We start from the raw sequence: 18,970 nt of genomic DNA, 5'->3' as shown, positions 1-18,970 counted from the left end.
ACCCCGTGTAGTTCTGCCCTGGGATCAGTAATCTATAAGATCTACCCCCAGAGTCTTTGTGCAACAGTTTGGCGTGCTGATTTCTTTGCATTTTTATAGTGCCTTTCATGCAGTGTAATGTACCAAGGTGCTTCACATGAACAGAATCGGGCACAATTCGACACCAAGCTACATATAGATATTTGAGCAAATGACTAAAGATATGACCAGATGGGTTTTAAAGAGCATTTAGAGGAGAGAGAGCTAGCAAATGGAGAGTAATAGGATAGACAAAAGCCACTTGCCCTTTTTGCTACATCTAAATGTGGATTATGCTTCAAACACAAAGCGCTTTGGAACATTTTACTATATGAATTAAAGTTGTTCCTGCTCAGTCTCATTTGCAGCACCATATTGTGTATTTAGCACAAAGCCCAAAATCTCCTGAAGGACCTGCTCAATCACAGCCCTAGGCTGGAAACCCTACCACGAGTTGCAGAGAGAGAGAGAGCTCAGTTACCTGTCATCTCAGGAAAAGACTGACACTCAATGTGCAAGTAGCGCAAGTAGGGTTCTTAGCCCTGGCTGAATGTATCACTGGAGTTTTCACCACATGACCTTCTGCCTCTTTCTGCCCCGTTCATGGTATGTTAATTACATTGTTAAGATAAAAACAAAAATAAAAATACCTGGAAAAGCTCAGCAGGTCTGACAGCGTCTGCGGAGAGGAATACAGTTAACGTTTCGCATCTGCATGACTCTTCAACATAATGAGCTTCTGTTCTGTTCAGTTCTGTCGAAGAGTCATACGGACTCGAAACATTAACTGTATTCCTCTCCGCAGATGCTGACAGACCTGCTGAGTTTTTCCAGGTATTTTTATTTTTGTTTTTGTTCTGGATTTACAGCATCCGCAGTTTTTTTGCTTTTAACATTGTAAAGATACTCAGTGAAGGGTGTTGTTTAATTAAGTACCTGGAGCACATATAAAGAGAGACCACTGGGACACAGGGGTAATAGGTAGGAAGCAGCCATATGTAATGCTGCATTCTGTAAATAAACCTATTATCAAGAAAGTATTCGTGTCTAGTTTCATACTTCACCAACTGGCTTGGGATTGAATTGACATGTCCTTCCCCCATGCTCCCCCCATTGGTCACTGAACATGTCCATCCTTGCAGTGCCTCGCTTACCCCCATCCAATTAAAAAGCAGAAATGACTTCATGGGGTGAATTTTGCCTGTCAGTAAAACAGCCTTTTTGCCCAGATGCAGTATTTTTACAACTAATAAACAGAAACGTTCAACAAAAATTAAACACACAATTTTACCTTAGTGGCCCGGTGATTTTTTTTTAACGGAATTTCTTATAGCAGAGTTTTGGGGACTAGTTTTTTAATTCCAGGATACTCCAGGCCAATTCTGGAGGGTTGGCAACCCTAAGCATGACTCTGGTTGTGGAAGTAACAAGCGTTAGAAATCATATTTGCTCCTCACTCATAAAAACAGAGGGAGAGTTGGAGCCAGAGACTGGAAAGGCAATGATGCTTTTAAAAACTGTGATGTGAAAGCTATCTACAATTTTCTTTGCTCAAAGCTCTTCCAGATACAGAACAAGAGTTCAAATTCCAAGATATATTTGTCTACGTTTTGAGGTTCAAATGTATTAGAAACCTTCCTTGTGAATTTCTGATGTTGTCCAAATTCCTCAGTTAGGTCACAAACTAGTAATTAGCCCCTGACATCTAAGATTGAATAGATAATGTCCTATGGGGATTGAATGGGCCAGTGGATTAGTGCTTAGTGCTTATGTTACTAGACCATTAATGCACAGGCCGAGATTAGAAATTCAGTCATTGTGGGTTCAACTCCCACCATTGCAGTTTGAAATTTTGAAAAAAAATATAGAAAATGCTGGAAATACTCAACAGGTCAGGCAGCATCTCTGGGGAGCTAATGTTTCAGGTCAATGACCTTTCATCAGAACATGAAGATTTTGAAGTCAGTTTAAAAAAAATCTGGGAATTAAAAACAGGCTGGTATCAGTAAAAATGACCATAAAGTTCCCCTTAACCTTACCATGGTCATATAGTCCACTGCCAACATCCTGAGTGTCACCATTGACCCGAAAATGAACTGGACCAGCTTCAAAGGTAATGTGGCTTCGCGAGCAGAGCAGAGGTTGGATATTCTGTGGCTTGCTCCAAAGCCTTTCCAGCATTGACAAGGCAGGAGTGGGATAGAATTTTGTTATGGCCAGATGAGGAGGCGTGAACTGGCTCCCCTTGATTCAGCCTCCTCTATTGGCCACAACAAAGGTTTCCACATTCCTTTTCCCCATGGATGCCTTTTTCCAAACCCTAATGTATCTTTTACTATCTAGGCAGTGAACAATAAGGAGCCAATCACGGGGTTTCCTTGAGTCGAAGAAAGAACAAATCTGTTAGCTACTAAACCCGAGGGGGAAATATTTTTAAAAAGACGCAATGTTACATACACACAAGCATCAAAAGTAAGGAAAGTTAGAGTCTAAATAAAAAATTAAAAGAACATACAGTTAAGTCCTTTGCTTGTCCTTAGGATATAGATTGTTGAATGTTGCGGTTGTTTAAGTTAGCTGGTTCCTTTAAAATCCCGGAGTTGAATTGAAGTCCATGCAACAGTATTTGCTGGAGACAATTTCCCTTTTTTAAATCCATCTTCCAGAAATCAGTGAGTTTCTCCTGAGGTTATTCCTGATGGACATTCACTATCTGTTGTGCTGGATTTTTAGACAATAGAAATAGGGCTTTACTTAACTTAAGAGTGAGAGGAGAGACAGAGAGATTCCGTACTGCTCCATTAGCAGCTTCTGAAGACTCCTCTCTTGTGGGTTTTTTCAGCTGTACATCAAAAGATTTCAAAATGGTTTCTTGAGTCATGTGACCACCTTCTTCCACAATGATTTCATAAAGGGCTTGTTTATCTGGTGTCTCAATCTGGCTTTCCTTCTATGGTTTAATGTTCCAGTCATTAGCTTCTGAAGGAGTCATGATCTATTATGATGACCCTGTTCCAGGTAGCTATTATCTTGGTAGACTCTTGGTCTCCACTGGAGAGGTAAGCTTATAAAGATACAAATGAAATGCCCCATTCCTTTCAATAGTTCCTTTTTGAAATGGACCTTGACACCTCCAAGTGTGAAATTCCATGAGCAATGTGTGAGGGCATATCTGCAGTGCAATCCATTTCGTAACTTTCCAGAAATGGTCAACTTATAATTCCAGACATCAGGTATGGCATGGCAGCCATCTTTAGTCAGTGTCTTTTGTCTTTAAAAAAGGGGTCCTTTTTAAACAGTCCGTCATGCGTTTGGTTAGCTGGTGAAGTTATAGGTAGCTATAGCTCGGTTACAATTTCCCATTGTCATGACAATATCTTACTTGGATGAGCGCAGCTCTGCTAACTTCAAGAAACTCATTACCATCCGAACAAAACCGTCCTTGTGTTTGGCACCCATTCACCATCTTAAACGTACACTCCCTGCACCACCAGCTCAATGTTGCTCCAAGGTGTACCATATACAAGATAGACTATAGCAAGCCTCCAAGGCTCGAGTATTGCTGAAAAAAGAGGCATGGTATTCTTGCGAGTGTCCTGATGAGTGCAAGATGAAAAGTTTAGACATGTCTCTTTGTTCAGCAATACTCAAGTTCTGTATTGCCAAATGACTATCTCCAAGACTGCTTAGCACTTTCCATAGCTCTGACCTCTACCACCTAGGGCAGCAGGTCAGTGGGAGCATTATCACCTCCAAGTTCTCTGCCAAGTCACACTCATCCCAACTCGGAACTGTCACTGGGTCAAAATCCTGGAACTCTCTCCCTAACAGCGTTGTGGCTCACCACCACCTCCTCAAGGGCAATTAGGGATTGGCAGTAAAGGTTGGCTTACCCAGCGATGAATGGATAAATGAAAGAAGAACTGCCAGGTTGTTGTAATTGTAAAAATCCAACTGTTTCATTACTGTCCTTTTAAGGAAGGAAACTTGCTGTCCTTACCTGATCTGCCCTGTATGTGACTCCAAATACACAGCATCGCAGTTGACTCTTAAGTGCCCTCTGAAGTGGCCTTTCAAGCTGCTCAAATGTATCAAATCACCCGAGGAACTATTTCTCACGGAATCTAGGGATGGACAATAACAACATAGTTATTTAAATGGGCAATTACCGGCTACTGACCAGGATTGAGCCTGGAGCTGAATCTCGCAGTGCCACTTTGTGCTGTGTATGAAACATGTCATTATTTCACCCAATTCCTACTCTAATTGTTGTGCTGAAGGATAAGACTCAAGTTGAGGTTCAATGCACGGAAGATTCAGCCAAACAGCCGCCGAGGATTAAAATGGTTTTTATTATTTAGATGTACCGCACTAAAATAATAAATTCTCTTCGATCCTTTTAGTGAAGGAGACACTTCCTTACTTGTAAGTGCACCTAATAAGATTTCACATGCAGTAAGAGTGCATCAATGTAAATTGAACTTGACATCCCCAACCGGCTCGCAAGACAGTAGCTGTTTGCTTAATGTATAGTGTGTATAATTTAGCAGGCAGATTGTGATCTGTTGCGACTGCTTCCCAGTTTTATTTTACAAATACAGTTTCATTTCGCGAGGGGACCATTGGAGTCAGGTGGTTTAAATGCATTCACTGTAAGTTGCAACTTTCGTAGATTTCATCTAAGATGCTATCCAGTAAACATACAGTTTGACCTCCAGCTTTTTGACTGCTTGTGGAATTTATATTGTGCGTGAATATGGCTGTCACAATTAATTTTTAAAAAAATTGTTGATTTCTGGTGGATTTGCCTTCAGTTTTACACAAAAAATGTAGAGGTTATTATTGACCGTATTAGGCAATGGACATTTCAACCATAGATACAGCCTTTTCAGTTTTTTAAAAATATATACTTTTATGCCATTGTTAAATTAATGGACAGAAAAGGTCCTATTAATGTGTTAAAAGCAAAAAAAGGCATGTATTTCAAAAGCACCTTTCACAACTTCTGAGCACCCCAAAATCCTTGACAGACAATTATCTTTTTTTTTTAATGCAGTCACTGTTTTAATGTAGGAAACACAGCAGCCAAAATGTACACACAAACGGCAACAACAACCAGATCGTTTGTTTCCTAGTGATCTTGGCTGAAGGATGAATATTGGCAGAGCTCCTGTCAGAGCAGGATGCATTTGCAGCACCCCTGACAGTGCGGCACTGCCTCAGTACTGCACTGAAGTAAAAGCCACAATTTGTGTTCAGGCCTCTGAAGTGGGGATGGAACCCACAACCTTCCGACTCAGAGGCAAGAGTGCTGCTCACTGAGCCACAGCTGATACTTTAGGTGTTAGTCCACTAACATCAATAACATTTCTCTACAATAAAGGCTCTGTTATTTTTTTAAAATCTTTTTTTATGCCCTGCTAAAATTTCAGTTGAACGCATGGCTGTGGATCTTATTGTGAGGTTGTGTAAGGTGATTTACCCGTCAGGTAGAGTCTATTGACATTGTCTAATGCAGACTTTTAAGGATTATCATTAAATCTTTACGAATGTATATTAATCTGCTGAGATTAGTCTCACTGTTTGACTGTCCTGACATTTAATCGTTGTATGGTTGAGTTTCAAAGTAAGTGCCGCCCCCTGTACAGTGCAAGCTTCACTCTCTTGCATGTGCTTCAGTGATATAAACCCTAACACGTTGACTAGTGATTTTGCTCCTGTAAAGTCCTTGGCTAGTGAAGGTGTCCGGGCAATAAACAGCATGCAGCTGGAGGCAGCTTTGGACAAAATCTTATCTTGCTTAAAATTTACAGTAGCTTTTCCCTCTCTTGGGCTGGGGAAGGCGCAGGGATGGTTAATTGAAAGATTGGAAATGCATGAGAGGATTGACAGCAGCCAAGAAATGGAAAGACAGGTTAACGTTTCATTTGGGCACCCATCAGCGGATCCCCACTGCGTCTTTCTGGCATTTTTTTTCTATTCCAGCGTTTTTCATTTTATCTTAACTAAAATATTCAATTGATCATGGAAGGCTGGACACGTTGTGACTCCATGGGACTTTCAACAAGCTCTTCAGGGGAGGATGGGAAGAGGGGATCTCAGATTGCAGTCATTGCAAGTATCCTCTGGAAATGAAGTATATGCCTCAACCTGTGCCCAATTTGCATTCATTCTGAAAGGCAACAATGTCACTGTTAGAAAAGCAGGACTGAATAAAGTTCAGGGAAACTAGCAGTGCTCAGAGTAAGGGCTGGATTCTTGTAAGAAAAAATAAAAGAGCTTGCATTTATATAGTGCCTTTCACCACCTCAGGGCACTTACAGCTAAATACGTACTTTTGAAGTACGATCATTGTGAAAGGTGATCTTTCTCTCTGATGACACTCACCTTCAGTATGTGACAGTTGTTCATAGTTGTAAGGTGGGGAAATGTGGCAGACAGTTTGTATACGGTTGTGTTTGCTGCCAACGCCATGCATGCACAGTTGTACTGTATTGCTCCATGACATCATTGCAAGCGACGGAGTAGGCAGTGGCCAAGAACAGAGATGCTCATTAAACAGTTATTAAAGACAGTGATTAAAAAAGCCTCACCTTTTCTGAGTTGGTAGGGTGGAGGGAGGGGAAGCCTTTGATCCACCTGGTGATGGCCGCAATCCCTGGTTACAACCTCCACATTCCACGTTTGTAGCTTCTTCTGATTGGATCTTATTCGGACCCTGAAGCCGTTCGCCCAGTTTCTGAGACCTGGGGTGGGCGGGCAGTCGTGTGCAGCCTCCCCGCAGTTTCTGAATCTCCTGCTCTGGAACCTCTTCTCCTTAACCCTGGCCTGTCACCAGGAGGAAGCCCTGGAGAAACCCGGAGGGTGGATCAGAAACCTCCCCATTCTGATCCCTGGAAAATGGCAACCATCTTGCACGGCCATTTTTTTTTTAATGCGTTCATGGGATGTGGGCATCACTGGTTAGGCCAGCATTTATTACCCATTTCTAATTGCCCTCATTTCATGGTCTTCGTCAGACTTTTAATTCCAGATTTTGTATTGAATTCAAATTTCACAATCTGCTGTGGTGAGATTCAAACCCAGGTCCCCAGAGCATTAACCCGGGTCTCTGGAACTCTAGTTGAGTGACAATACCACTATGCCATCGCCTCCTCCACCATGGTCAGAGACACAGTGGTTTGTATATATTGTACATTGTGTACATTGAGATAAATAAGATAATCTATTTTCAGTGATGATAGTTGAGAGATAAATATTGGCCAGGTTTGTTTTGTTGTAAAAGGACTTAATGCACCACGGCACACTTTTTTGAGTAAATGTACTCTATTTAAATAATTTGGTGTATTTGTTCCTCTTTGACCAAGGTGAAGTTGTTGGCATCTGTTCAGCATCTGTTCTGGGCAAGGGCCTTTCACCTTTGAGACCCAGATAAAGACTCGACAGATGTAGAAGGGTGATCTTTCTCTCTGACGACACTCACCTTCAGTATGTGACAGTTGTTCATAGTTTCAATTCACTTCCCTCTAGACGTGTGTCAGCTGTGGAAAATCCTCGAAATATTTGCACTTCATTTCGTCAGCTCGCTCAGAAGGAGGTTGGGGAAGGAGCAAATGGTGAAAGGTGCCGTCATACAAGTTCAAGTGGTGGGATGGTGGATTGTGGAGGCGGTGCAGGATGAGGGAATTATTTCAGAAGCAATAACCAAGGAACCTAGACAGTAAAACTCTGCTTTATCTGATCCTGTCACTGGGAATGAAGTCCTGATGGGTTTCTGACATTATAACAGTATTTCAACAGTACTTCATTGACTGTAAGGCAGTTTGAGGTGTCCTGAGGTTATGAAAGGGGCTATATAAATGTATATCCCTTCCTTTTTCCCCCTATTTAATCTATATGAGGTTCTTCCCATCAATGAACAGTAACATCAACGCAAACTCTCTTTGTCTATTAATATCACAATGAGAAAGACCAGCCTTTCGTTGGGTGGCATTATACACTTAGTCTTCAAGACTTCAGAAAGTCTAAAGCTCCATATTGGTGATCAACAGGAATAGAAGGTATGGGTGTTGGACAAAGAATTGGCTTGAAATCAGAGGTTAGCCATGAATGGAAACAGGAAATAAGCTATAAGCAGGATACCTTTGCAGTCAGTTCTTTTACCAGGATAGGGATTAGATCAAAATAGGAGGCAGGGATAATGGTGAAGAACAATGAAACCAGATTGAGGAGAGTTTGAAGCAAAAGATGCTGGAAATCTGACACCAAAACAGGAAGGTCAGTCAGCACCTGGACAGTGAAAAAAGCAAGTCAGTGGGGGTCATTTTAACCCCTAAGAACGGGTGGGTTTGGATGGGATGAGAAGTAAAAATTCTAAAATGTTCAAATCTGCCGCAAACCCGCCCACTCCCATTCTTAACAGATGGAACAAGGCTACAGGTCACACTCAGGAGTCAGGCAGGCTGATAACAGCTTTTAAGAAGGCAGTATGCCTTAATTTTTCCAGGCTTTTTTTATTTTTAATCCATTTCACCTGGGTTTCTTTGACCGCAGGAAACCCAACAGGTAAAAGGAGGTGAGAAGGGCCGGATGCTTCTGGTAGCTTTATTGATATCTTCCCTAGGCACCAGTTTCCTATCATCCTACGTAGTGACTATAATTGCTGAAAGGGCTTTCTAAATTATATTTTTTTTAAAATCATCCTCTTTTGTTTTAGCATTGCATGCATTGTAAAGCCACTCTTTGCTTTAGACAAAGGGTAACCTAATCCCTTTGTCCTGGTGGCATAGGGGAAATAGCTGGCTAGCTGTTCTAATAAACTGTATCTATAGGAGCATGAAGGACTATGTACATCAGTAAAGTGAAGTCTATGTTCCATTTCTTATTCATAAGGGGCAGGAAAGAAAGATGGGTGGTAAGTGTCTTTACAGCACTGGGCTTAGAGGAGCAGGGTCTTTTCCCCCTTCAGTCCAACAAGCCCACCTGCTTCCAGCTGGCATGATCACCCAATCTCCTACCACCTCCACACTCCCAACGCCTCCATCGTGATCCCCCCCCCCCACCGCACCCACCAACCATAATCCCTAACTCTTAACTTCCATAATCTCTGACCCTCCGCCACCAAGTCTCCCTCCTTGACTAAGAGTCCACCCTCTTCCCCAACTGTGAACTCTCACTGCCTCCCGCCTGATCCTCAGTTGCTTCCCTGTGCCGTGGGCTTTCCTGCACATCAATCTGGGTCGGAAACCCGCAGCAAGAATTTGAAATAAGTCCTGCAGTGAATACACTCCCCAGCAACCCCACTCTGGATGGACACTCCCGTAACTAGGCGTGCCAAGGATCCTACTTCATTACTGATAATTGAAAGCTGAACCAGCATTTTACCAACAAAAATTCAGAATCGATCTGAAGAGATATTCCATCACAGTTTACGTTTGCATCACAGCAAAGTTTGCATTACACTTAGTCCAGAAACGCTGTGGCTTACAGAGACGGGATGAAATCCTTTGTAAAACCATGGTTGCGACCCCGGAGCTGAGTTTTTTAAGCAGATAATATTTCAGCACTGAAGCAGTGCTACACTGGCCAAATGGTCCATCTGCCTATTGTGGTGCTTCAGATGAACAGCTCTTTGACCAAAAAACTGCGGGTTTGCCCAGCATCCTGATTGAGAGGTTTCCTTCAGCCAGTGCTACCCAAAACGGATTAACTGGTCACTCATCTCATTGGTGTTTGTGGGATCCTGCTGTGCATAAAATGGACGCTGCACTCCAAAGTAATTCATTCACTGTGAAATACTCAAGAGTCATTCCAGAGAGATGTGATAAGGTCTTTCTTTACTTGCAATTACTTGTGTGTCATGAGAAACAACCATTTGTTGCCTTAAGCTGTAAGTTGTAGAGTCAATGAATTTTATATGCTGTTACCTGTATCTTATTTGGTATTAGCCAAGTGTATTGCTTGGTCTTAATGCTAAATCCTTGCCTAAAGTGATTTATGAGTTCCATTTATTGGGAATCACTATCCCATCTTTCTTTCCTGCCCCTTATGAATAAGAAATGGAACATAGACTTCACTTTGCTGATGTACATAGTCCCTCATGCTCCTATGGATAAAATACAGTGTATTAGAACAGCTAGGCAGCTATTTCCCCTACCCCACAAGGACAAAAAGATTAGGTTAACCTTTGTCTAAAGCAAAGAGTGGCTTTATAACAACGCTGAAACAAAAAGGGACTGTGATTTTTTTTTATTGTATATAATTTAGAAAGCTCTTTCAGCAATCACAGTCACTATGTAGGATGATATGAAACTGGTGCCTATAGAAGATATCAGTAAGGCTACTAGAAGGAATAACTCTTAGACAGTACAAATCACTGTTATATTGACTTTGCTGTCAGCATGTGCAAAACTTGACAGGGTCATTCTAGACTCTGCTATATCCTTCAATGATGTATTGCTTTGAGAATGGAAATTCTGCAGTTTGTGGATTCTGACTGTAGGAGAAGGATCAATTATTCACCAAAGAAATAAGACAGAAAAAGGAATTTTTATCATTAGTTTTATACACCTTTGAATCACTGAGATTTAGAGTGCGGAGCTGACTGTCTGACTATGACAAAGAGGAGATTCCTTTTTATCAGGAATTATTTAGGATGAGGAGGATTTTGGGCAGCAGACTTCTGATCCATCACTTTCTCCTTTTCACTTATGCTCAGCCTTGGTTCACTGAGTAGCGCCCTCATCTTTGAGTTAGGCCTCATGAGATCATGTTGCACTCCAGAGACGTGAGCATGTAATCTAAGCTGACGTTCTGGTGTAGTACTGAGGGAGTGACGAACTGTCGGTGCTTCCATCTTTTGGATGAGACGTTAAACCAAGGTTTTCCTCTTTCCTCTCTCAGGTGAGTATGAAAGATTCCATGGTGCTATTTCAGAGAAGAGCCAGGAAAACTTGCCCGTTGTCTTGGCCAACCAACACCCTGGGCATAATCTTCGACTCGGCGAGCGGGGGCGGGGTGTAAAATGGCGCAGGGCGTGTGACCTGACGTCACTGCGCGTCATTTAGATTTTCAGTTCGGTGGGCATGCAGCCGAGTCGGCAGCTCGCCTGCCGAACTGTCAAAGGCCTATTAAGGCCTGTTAAAAAGCAATTAAGCCAATCAGCTGAGCTGCCCATCCAACCTTAATGTTGGGGGGCAGGCGAAGAGCCCAGGCGGCCTTTGCATTTTTCATGCAACCTCATCCACGGGTGGGATGAGGTTTCATGAATGATTTTAAATTTTCAGAAAAATTTTTATTAAAGTTAATGTACGTGGCTCATGTGACAGTTTCACATGAGGGGACATGTTATAAAAATTTTTTCAACACTTCATTAAACTGTTCAAGCCTAAAACTAATCTCCCTGAGGCACAGAGTGCCTCAGGAAGATTTCTGCGCTCTTATGCGCGAAAGAGTGCACTCCTGACTCAGGCAACCCCCGCCCGCACAGGGAGCGCACACAGCGCTTCCGGGCACACATCATGCTGGGCGGGCCTTAATTGGCCCACCCACGTAAAGGGGCGGCGCCCAGCCGATTCGGGGGTGCTGCTTTGCTGCGCGCCTGCCTGTGTCCACCCCAGCACAACCCCCTTGATGGGGAGAAAATTCTCCCCGCTGTTTCTAAAACAAAAAGACGATCCAATAGGGAATTCAGGAGAAACACCTTTACAGAGAACCATTAGAATGTGGAACTCACTACCATAGGGAACAGTTAAAGTGAATAGCATTGGCGAATTTAATGGAAAGCTAGACAAATGAGGGAGTTAAGAATAGAAGGTGCATTGACGTGGTTGGATGAAGAAGGGTGGAAGGAGGTTTGTGTAGAGCATAAGCAGCAGCTATTGAGCTGAATGGCTCATTTTGAGCTGCAAATACTTTGCAAAACATCACAATCATTATCTCATCGCCATTTGTGGGACATGCTGTGCCCAATTGCCTGTTGCAATTCCTATACTACAATAGTGACTTTACTTCCAAGATACTTAACCGGCTGTAAAGTGCTTTGGGATGTCCCAAGCTCACAAAAGGTATTATATAAATGCAAGTTGTTTCATTTTTTGCTTCCTCCTGTACCTCATAAACTGGAGTGGTTGTGGCTACCATTATTGGATTGAATGAAATAGGATGTTTTGGAGGGCAAGGTGGAGGGCAGACCAGAAACTGAACTGGACCAGCCATATAAATACTGTGGCAACACTAGCAGGTGAGAGGCTGGGAATTCTGCGGAGAGTAACTCGCTTCCTGGCTCCCCAAAGCCTGTCCATCAACTACAAGGCACAAGTCAGGAGTGCGATGGAATACTCTCCAATTACCTGGATGAGTGCATCTCCAACAACACTCAAGAAGCTGAACACCATCCAGGAAAAAGCAGTCCGCTTGATCGGCACCCCATCAACCACCTTAAACATTCACTCCCTCCACCACCAAAGTACATTGGCAGCAGTGTATACCATATACAAGATGCACTGCAGCAACTCACCAAGGCTCCTTCGACAGCACCTTCCAAATCCACAACTGCTATCACCTAGAAAGACAAGGGCAGCAGAAAGATGGGAACCCCAACACCTCAAAACATTATCTCTCTTCTCTCTCAAAGATGCTGCCAGACCTGCTGAGTTTTTCCAGCACTTTCTATTTTTATTATTAATGTTCTGGGGGCAGGGGTTCAAATCCCTCCATGGCAGCTGGTGGAATGAAATTCAATTAATAGATTCTGGAATTGAAAGCTAATCTCAGCAATGTGGAGCTATCATCGTTTCAAAAACCCATCTGGTTCACTATTGCCCTTTAGGGAAGGAAACCTGCCATCCTTACCTGGTCTGGCCTACATGTGACTCCAGACCCACAGCAATGTGGTTGTCTCTTAACTGCCCTCTGAAATGGTCTAGCAAGCAACTCAGTTGAAGGGCAATTAGGGAGGTGCAATAAATTCTGGCCTTGCCAGCGATGCCCACATCCCATGAAACAATTTAAAAATAAATCCTTGTGGTAGCGAGTTCTACATTCCCGCCACTCTCCAGGAGTTTCACCTGAATTCCCGCTTGGATATATTAGTGACCATCTCTTATTTATAATCCTAATTCAGGGCTTGAACATTTCCCTCGTCGGGCACACGCATTTGGCGAGCCTGGGAGTGGTCCTCGACCACGATCGACCCCCCCCCACCCCGCAACTGCGATTTCACGCCAGCTGGCCAATTAACAGCCCGCCAGCATGAAACGCGCGCTGAAGAGCTCAGCGCTGACAGGGTGAGGGCGGGAAGAGGGCGGGCGACGATGTCACTGCGGGCGAAGGGGTGAGCGCTACAAGAGAGCTCCCTGAAGGCAGACAGCTACCTCAGGGATCTGCAAATGATAAAATAAAGCACAAAAAAGCTGCAAAGAAAATCCAAGCACCTGAATGCATACCTGGTAAAAATGCTGTCACCAGATATTTATTTCTGTTTTATTTCCTAACGGAGATTCCATCCCCCGCCCTCAGATGTAAAAGCTGCCTGGCCGATTGGGCCCGTCCGCCAACCGTAAGGTTGGACAGTCCACGAACAATCGCGTTCAATTGCGCCGTTAACGGACTTAATTGTCTGCTTAATTGTCGGCGGGCGCGCTTTCGTCTGCCGCCCGTGCCTGCCGAGAGAAATATTGCGCGAGTGCATGATGACATCAGGACGCTCGCCCGATGTCATCACGCGCGATTTTACACCCGATTGGGTCGGGCGTGTGCCTGCCCGCCCGCCCGCAGGATGTACAATTCTGCCCCAGGTCTTGCCTGCGAGTGGAAAGATCTTCTTTATGCACATCCTGTCAAATCTTTTCAGAATTTTAAAAACCTCATGCCCCAGTCTTCTCTTTTCTTGAGAAAAGAACTCCACAAGTTGCCTGTCATTACACCTTTCCCGCAGGTTTCTGGCTGATTTGTACATTAATAACGGCGCTCATCGTTATTTTTTTTTCAAAATCTGGCCCGTCATAAATGGGCAACTTGCATTTTTGGCGAATTGTGCCAATTTGGGTGCAAAGGGAAGGGGCGAGGGCTGAAGAGTTTCTGTGGTGATTCTTGTGCGTACATTGATTTGGCTAATTGGCCTATGTGATGGAGAAGTATTTTCTCGAACTGTGACATCTTCCTTCATGTACTGGTTTAACTCCGGTGGATTTATCCAATTCCTCCAAATGTAGGGGCAGTTCCGCTTAGTCGACACTGTTCAGTTGACCTTTTTCAATTTAAGAATTCCCAAGTCTTTGTCTCATTTTGCCTGACTGCTGTTGTGGATTGGGGGCTTGTGCACTGCTAATTGCTTCAAAGGTATTTTCCAGTCTGAGTTATCTGAAAATGGAAAACTTTTGCAACATGTGTTGCTGAATATTCTTACCTTTAAGTGAAATCCTGATTCTAACATTAATTGGCTTGAATGAAGACTATTGTCTTTTTGTTTTCAAAAATATAAAGAGACAAATTAAAATGCACCTGTATTGCACCTGCAAGAATAAGATGAGATTAAGATCAATTAGTGATTTTTTTTTTTCTTCAAATGATTGTGGAAAAAGATATTACAAAACCTTAATGAGTTGACCTGTAAATTTGTTAAAAAAAGGCTTGCGTTCATACAGAGTGGAGAGACAATATAGTGTTGTGGTAACGTAATCGGATCACTAATGCGGAGGCCCACGCTAATGTTCTAGGGCAAGGGTGCAGCTGGCGGAATTTAAATTCAATTAATAATCTCAAATTGAAAGTTAACCTCAGTAACGGTGACCATGAAACTATGTGGATTATCGAAAAAACCCATCTGGTTCACTAATGCCCTTTAGGGAAAGAAATCTGCCATCCTTACCCGGTCTGGCCTACACGTGACTCCAGACCCACAGCAATGTGGTTGAATATTCACTGCCCTCTGAAATGGCCCAGTAAACCATTCAGATCAAGGGACAATTGGGGATTGGCAAAAAATGCTGGTCTTGCCCACAGCCCATCAAAGAATAAAATAAAATAGTCGTTTGGTAGTACAGAACTTGAGTATTGCTGAAAAATGATATTTTGTCAAAGCTTTTTGTCTTGCATTCATCAGGACAATCGCAAGAATACCGATGTCAGGGAAAGTAACAACTTTATACTGTATGAGAAGAGAGTGCTGATTGGTTGGCAAGTGGACTCTTATTGAGGCGTTGCCATGGAGAATGCGCCTGTTAATGGTGACTGACCATTAACTGTCAAACATTGTTTGAAATTTTAAACCAGGCAGCTTGACTCTGATTGGTCAAGGTTTTGCCCTGAGGAATGAGCCAGTGAATGGCTGTCACTTATTTTGTTTAGCTGAGCAAGCACAATCTTTCTGTCTGCAAAGGACAAGGCCCTGTGCATTAATATATGTAGTTCCCAGTACATGCAAATGCACCGCATTGTGAGTCTGTCTGACAACCTTAAATTGGTTGTCTTCATAATTTTTAGCACACTGAGGATTATTTAGCAATGTTGTCCAATCGCAGACATTGTGTTTTCAGTTTTGCAAGCATGGGCTGGTTGGGTATGATCTGTACCTTGCCCGTTGCAAACAGCAGAAGGGACGTGCTGTTTGCTATGATCCGCCAGTCATTGGGACATATGACCGACATACCTAGCATCATGCTGGCACTGAAATTCATATACCATATTATGTATTTGTGTGACAGGCAGAACATCTTTTTGGCTTGGCGGCAGCAACCTGTTAGTGGTGAATACCACTCGTGTTGCTTCTCTATAGTAGCAGTGTGAAACATTGGTATTCTTGCGATTGTCCTGATGAGTACAAGGCGAAAAGCTTCGACAAAATGTCTTTTTTCAGCAATAATAAAATAAAAAGTATACCTGTAGTGCAAATAAACCAAACAGGGCTTCTTCCTGCCTCTTTCTTTTTGTACATTCACCCCTGCCCTCTCAATCCAGTTTGCTTCAATGGAACAACAAGAATAACCATCTGACGTCTTCATCCAGAAAACCTACCTGTTCAGATGCTGATGGACCTGCCACATTTTTCAGAATTAGGTTGTGCATTGTCTGTTTCCCCTTTTCACCGGCTGTTTTTTTAAATTTTCATATGACCTCTGTAGCCATAGGTCCCCTGGCACTACTTTGAAGAAGAGCAAGGGAGATCTCCCCAGTGTCCTGGCCAATATTTATCGCTCAGCTAACATCACTAAAAAAACTCTGTATTATCTTTATTTCATTCATTCATGGGATGTGGGCATTGCTGGTTAGGTCAGTATTTATTGCCCATCCCTAATTGCCCTTGAGAAGGTGGTGATGAGCCACCTTCTTGAACCGCTACAGTCCATGTGGGCATAGGTACACCCACAGTGCGGGTTAGGAAGGGAATTCCAGGAGTTTGACCCAGCAACAGTGAAGGAATGGTGATATAGTTCCAAGTCAGGATGATATGTGGCTTGGAGGGGAACTTGCAGGTGGTGGGGTTCCCATGCATCTGCTGCCCTTGTCCTTCTAGGTGGTAGAGGTTGGAAGGTGCTGTTGAAGGAGGCTTGGTGTGTTGCTATAGTGCATCTTGTATATGATATACACTGCTGCCACTGTGCAGTGGTAGTGGAGGGAGTAATGGTTTACGGTAATGGATGGGATGCCTAGTCATTACTATTTGTGGGAGCTTGCTGTGTGCGATTTGGTTTCCTGCATCACAACTGTGTCTACACCACATATAAACTACTTCCCTATCTGTAAAGTACTTTGGGATTCCCCTGAGGTTGTGAAAGGCACTAAAAATGTAAGTTCTCTTTTTCTTTGTTGTAATCCTCCTTCTAGAGGTTTGTAGTGCATGTTCGTAAATATGGTATGTGAAATTCACGAGACTTGCCAGTGACATCCAGTGGGAGATCATTAACATTGCACTTCTATTGTATTGACAAGCTGCCCAATCGAGTAGGCTTCAATCTTCATTGCAATGTTGAGTCAGAACATTAATTATCTGCCCCTCACGACCGCTGAGGAATGGGCCCATGGTTGGCATCTGATGGATGACGTATGTGAACAACTTGAGCCTCCTTGTGGCTAACAATTTCATCTGAATCCATTCATTAGGTCCTCACAATCCCCTCCATTCATTAGATCCTCACAATCCCCTCCTAGCTATCATTCCACATGGTGGTATTTTGCAGTGCACAGACAGCTGTGTTATTTGTAACCAACACACGCCTCCAAGAGGATTGACTGTACAGGGTAGCACAACATGGGGAGAAAGCTGGCACTAGCATGACTTACTCTTAATGGAATGATACCTATTGCTCAAAGAAAAGCATAGCTTTTCAGATGAAAAGCATAGCTGAGGGAGGCCATTCAGCCCACCCAACTCACCCTTCTATAGAATTGTACCGTGCCCTCCCTAGCACAACATCTGAATAATTCTAAAGTGCTTTGCCTCCAAAGTTTGCGCCAGATATTAATTAGGAATTTTCACTGTGAGCTGTTTACTGAGAATACATCGCCTTATCCTCGATTCAAAGTTTAACTCAAGATAGTGCAGCGGATTAACCTTTTAAATTCAATTCAGCATCTCCCACAGCTTTGTAAAGTCTCATCTCACTCACCTCCTTTCCTGTTTTTCATCATCTGTTATCAGCTGTATTTGTAATGGGCATCATCAGAAACTGTTGGGAGGACCTTCTGTTGAATGGGAGGGAGCAGAGCTGCCTGTCTTTCTCATTCGGACAACATCATGAGCAGGTGATGTGCTTCCACACAACTTATGCCATGGCACCATCACAGGGGCAGGTGTTAGTCTGTGCCAGCTGGGTAGAGTGGAAGATCAGAAGCGGAGAATCACATGCTTGTAATGGATTCCGCTTCTCCTTCCATTCCCTTACATGGCGTCCCATGATTCAAAGTTGGCCAAACTATTTTCAACCAAAAGGCAAAAAGTTGCAGATAGAATCATAAAATAATAGAATTCTAGGAGCGTAAAACTGTAAAATCATAGGGCACCAAGGGAGACCATTTGGCCCTTTGTGCCTGTACTGGCTGTTTACAAGAGCTGCCGAACTAGTTCCACTTTCCTGCTGTTTCCCTCATAGATGCCTGAAATCTGACACAAAAATAGGAAATGTCTGAGAAACCTGTTATCAACATCTGCGGAAAAAAACTGGGGAGCTGACTCTTCAGTAGTTCTAAAATATCTGCATCCTAAGTGTCAGCGGGTCTGTTGTCTCCACGGAGGCTAATTTTTTTTTTCTGTGATGTTAGTAGGGAAACCTCAGGCAGAATTTTTAGGTAAGCGTGCAGGCGCGCGCCCGACACCCGATCGGACATGAAACCCTGCGCGGTGACGTCGGGCGAGTGTCCCGACGTCCACCCGTGCTCGTGCAATAATTCGGTCGGCGGGTGTGTGCAAGTGTCGGAAGCAGTGCCCGCCGACAGTGGAAGTTGTTAAAGTTCCAATTGCCCCCCATTTTTCGTGGCCCGTCCAAGCTTACGGGCGAGCGAATCCGCCAGGCGGGCTTTGCATTTTTGACGAGACCTCGTCAAAGGGTGGGAGGAGGTTTCTGTTATTAAATGAAAAAAATAAAAATGTATGGACAGAATTTTCATCACATGTAGGTTCAGGTGACTGATTCTGATGCATGGACGTTTTTTTTTCGGATTTTGAAATCTCTATTTCATAGCTTTGAAGCCTTTAGCTCTCTGCCTGCAGCGAGCTTTCATTTAGCGCTCGCTCACGCCCGCACTTACGTCAGCGCCAGCCCTCCTCCCCCCCACCCCCCCCCACAATCCCAGCAGCGCTGAGCATTTCGGTGCGTGCTTCACACCGGCTGGCCGTTAATTGGCCAGCCAGTGTGAAATCGCGGTCGGGATCCGATCGCAGGCGGCGGGTCCATTCCCCGGCCGCTCCCGGGCCCCTCCGATTGTGCCCGCACGCCAACCTAAAAATCCTGTTGCT

General features: G+C 43.6%; 1 protein-coding gene across 5 annotated transcripts in view; it reads left to right on the top strand.

Moving 5' to 3' along the window:
• The window catches only part of adck1 (aarF domain containing kinase 1), a 509,921-nt gene that overhangs the window by 320,079 nt on the left and 170,872 nt on the right, over positions 1-18,970 (top strand). The window lies entirely within an intron of this gene.

This window comes from Cetorhinus maximus, chromosome 18, assembly GCF_964194155.1.
Source record: "Cetorhinus maximus chromosome 18, sCetMax3.hap1.1, whole genome shotgun sequence".
NCBI lineage: Eukaryota > Metazoa > Chordata > Chondrichthyes > Lamniformes > Cetorhinidae > Cetorhinus > Cetorhinus maximus.
Note: the sequence above shows the minus strand (reverse complement) of the source record. Positions and strands in the feature narration are given on the sequence as shown.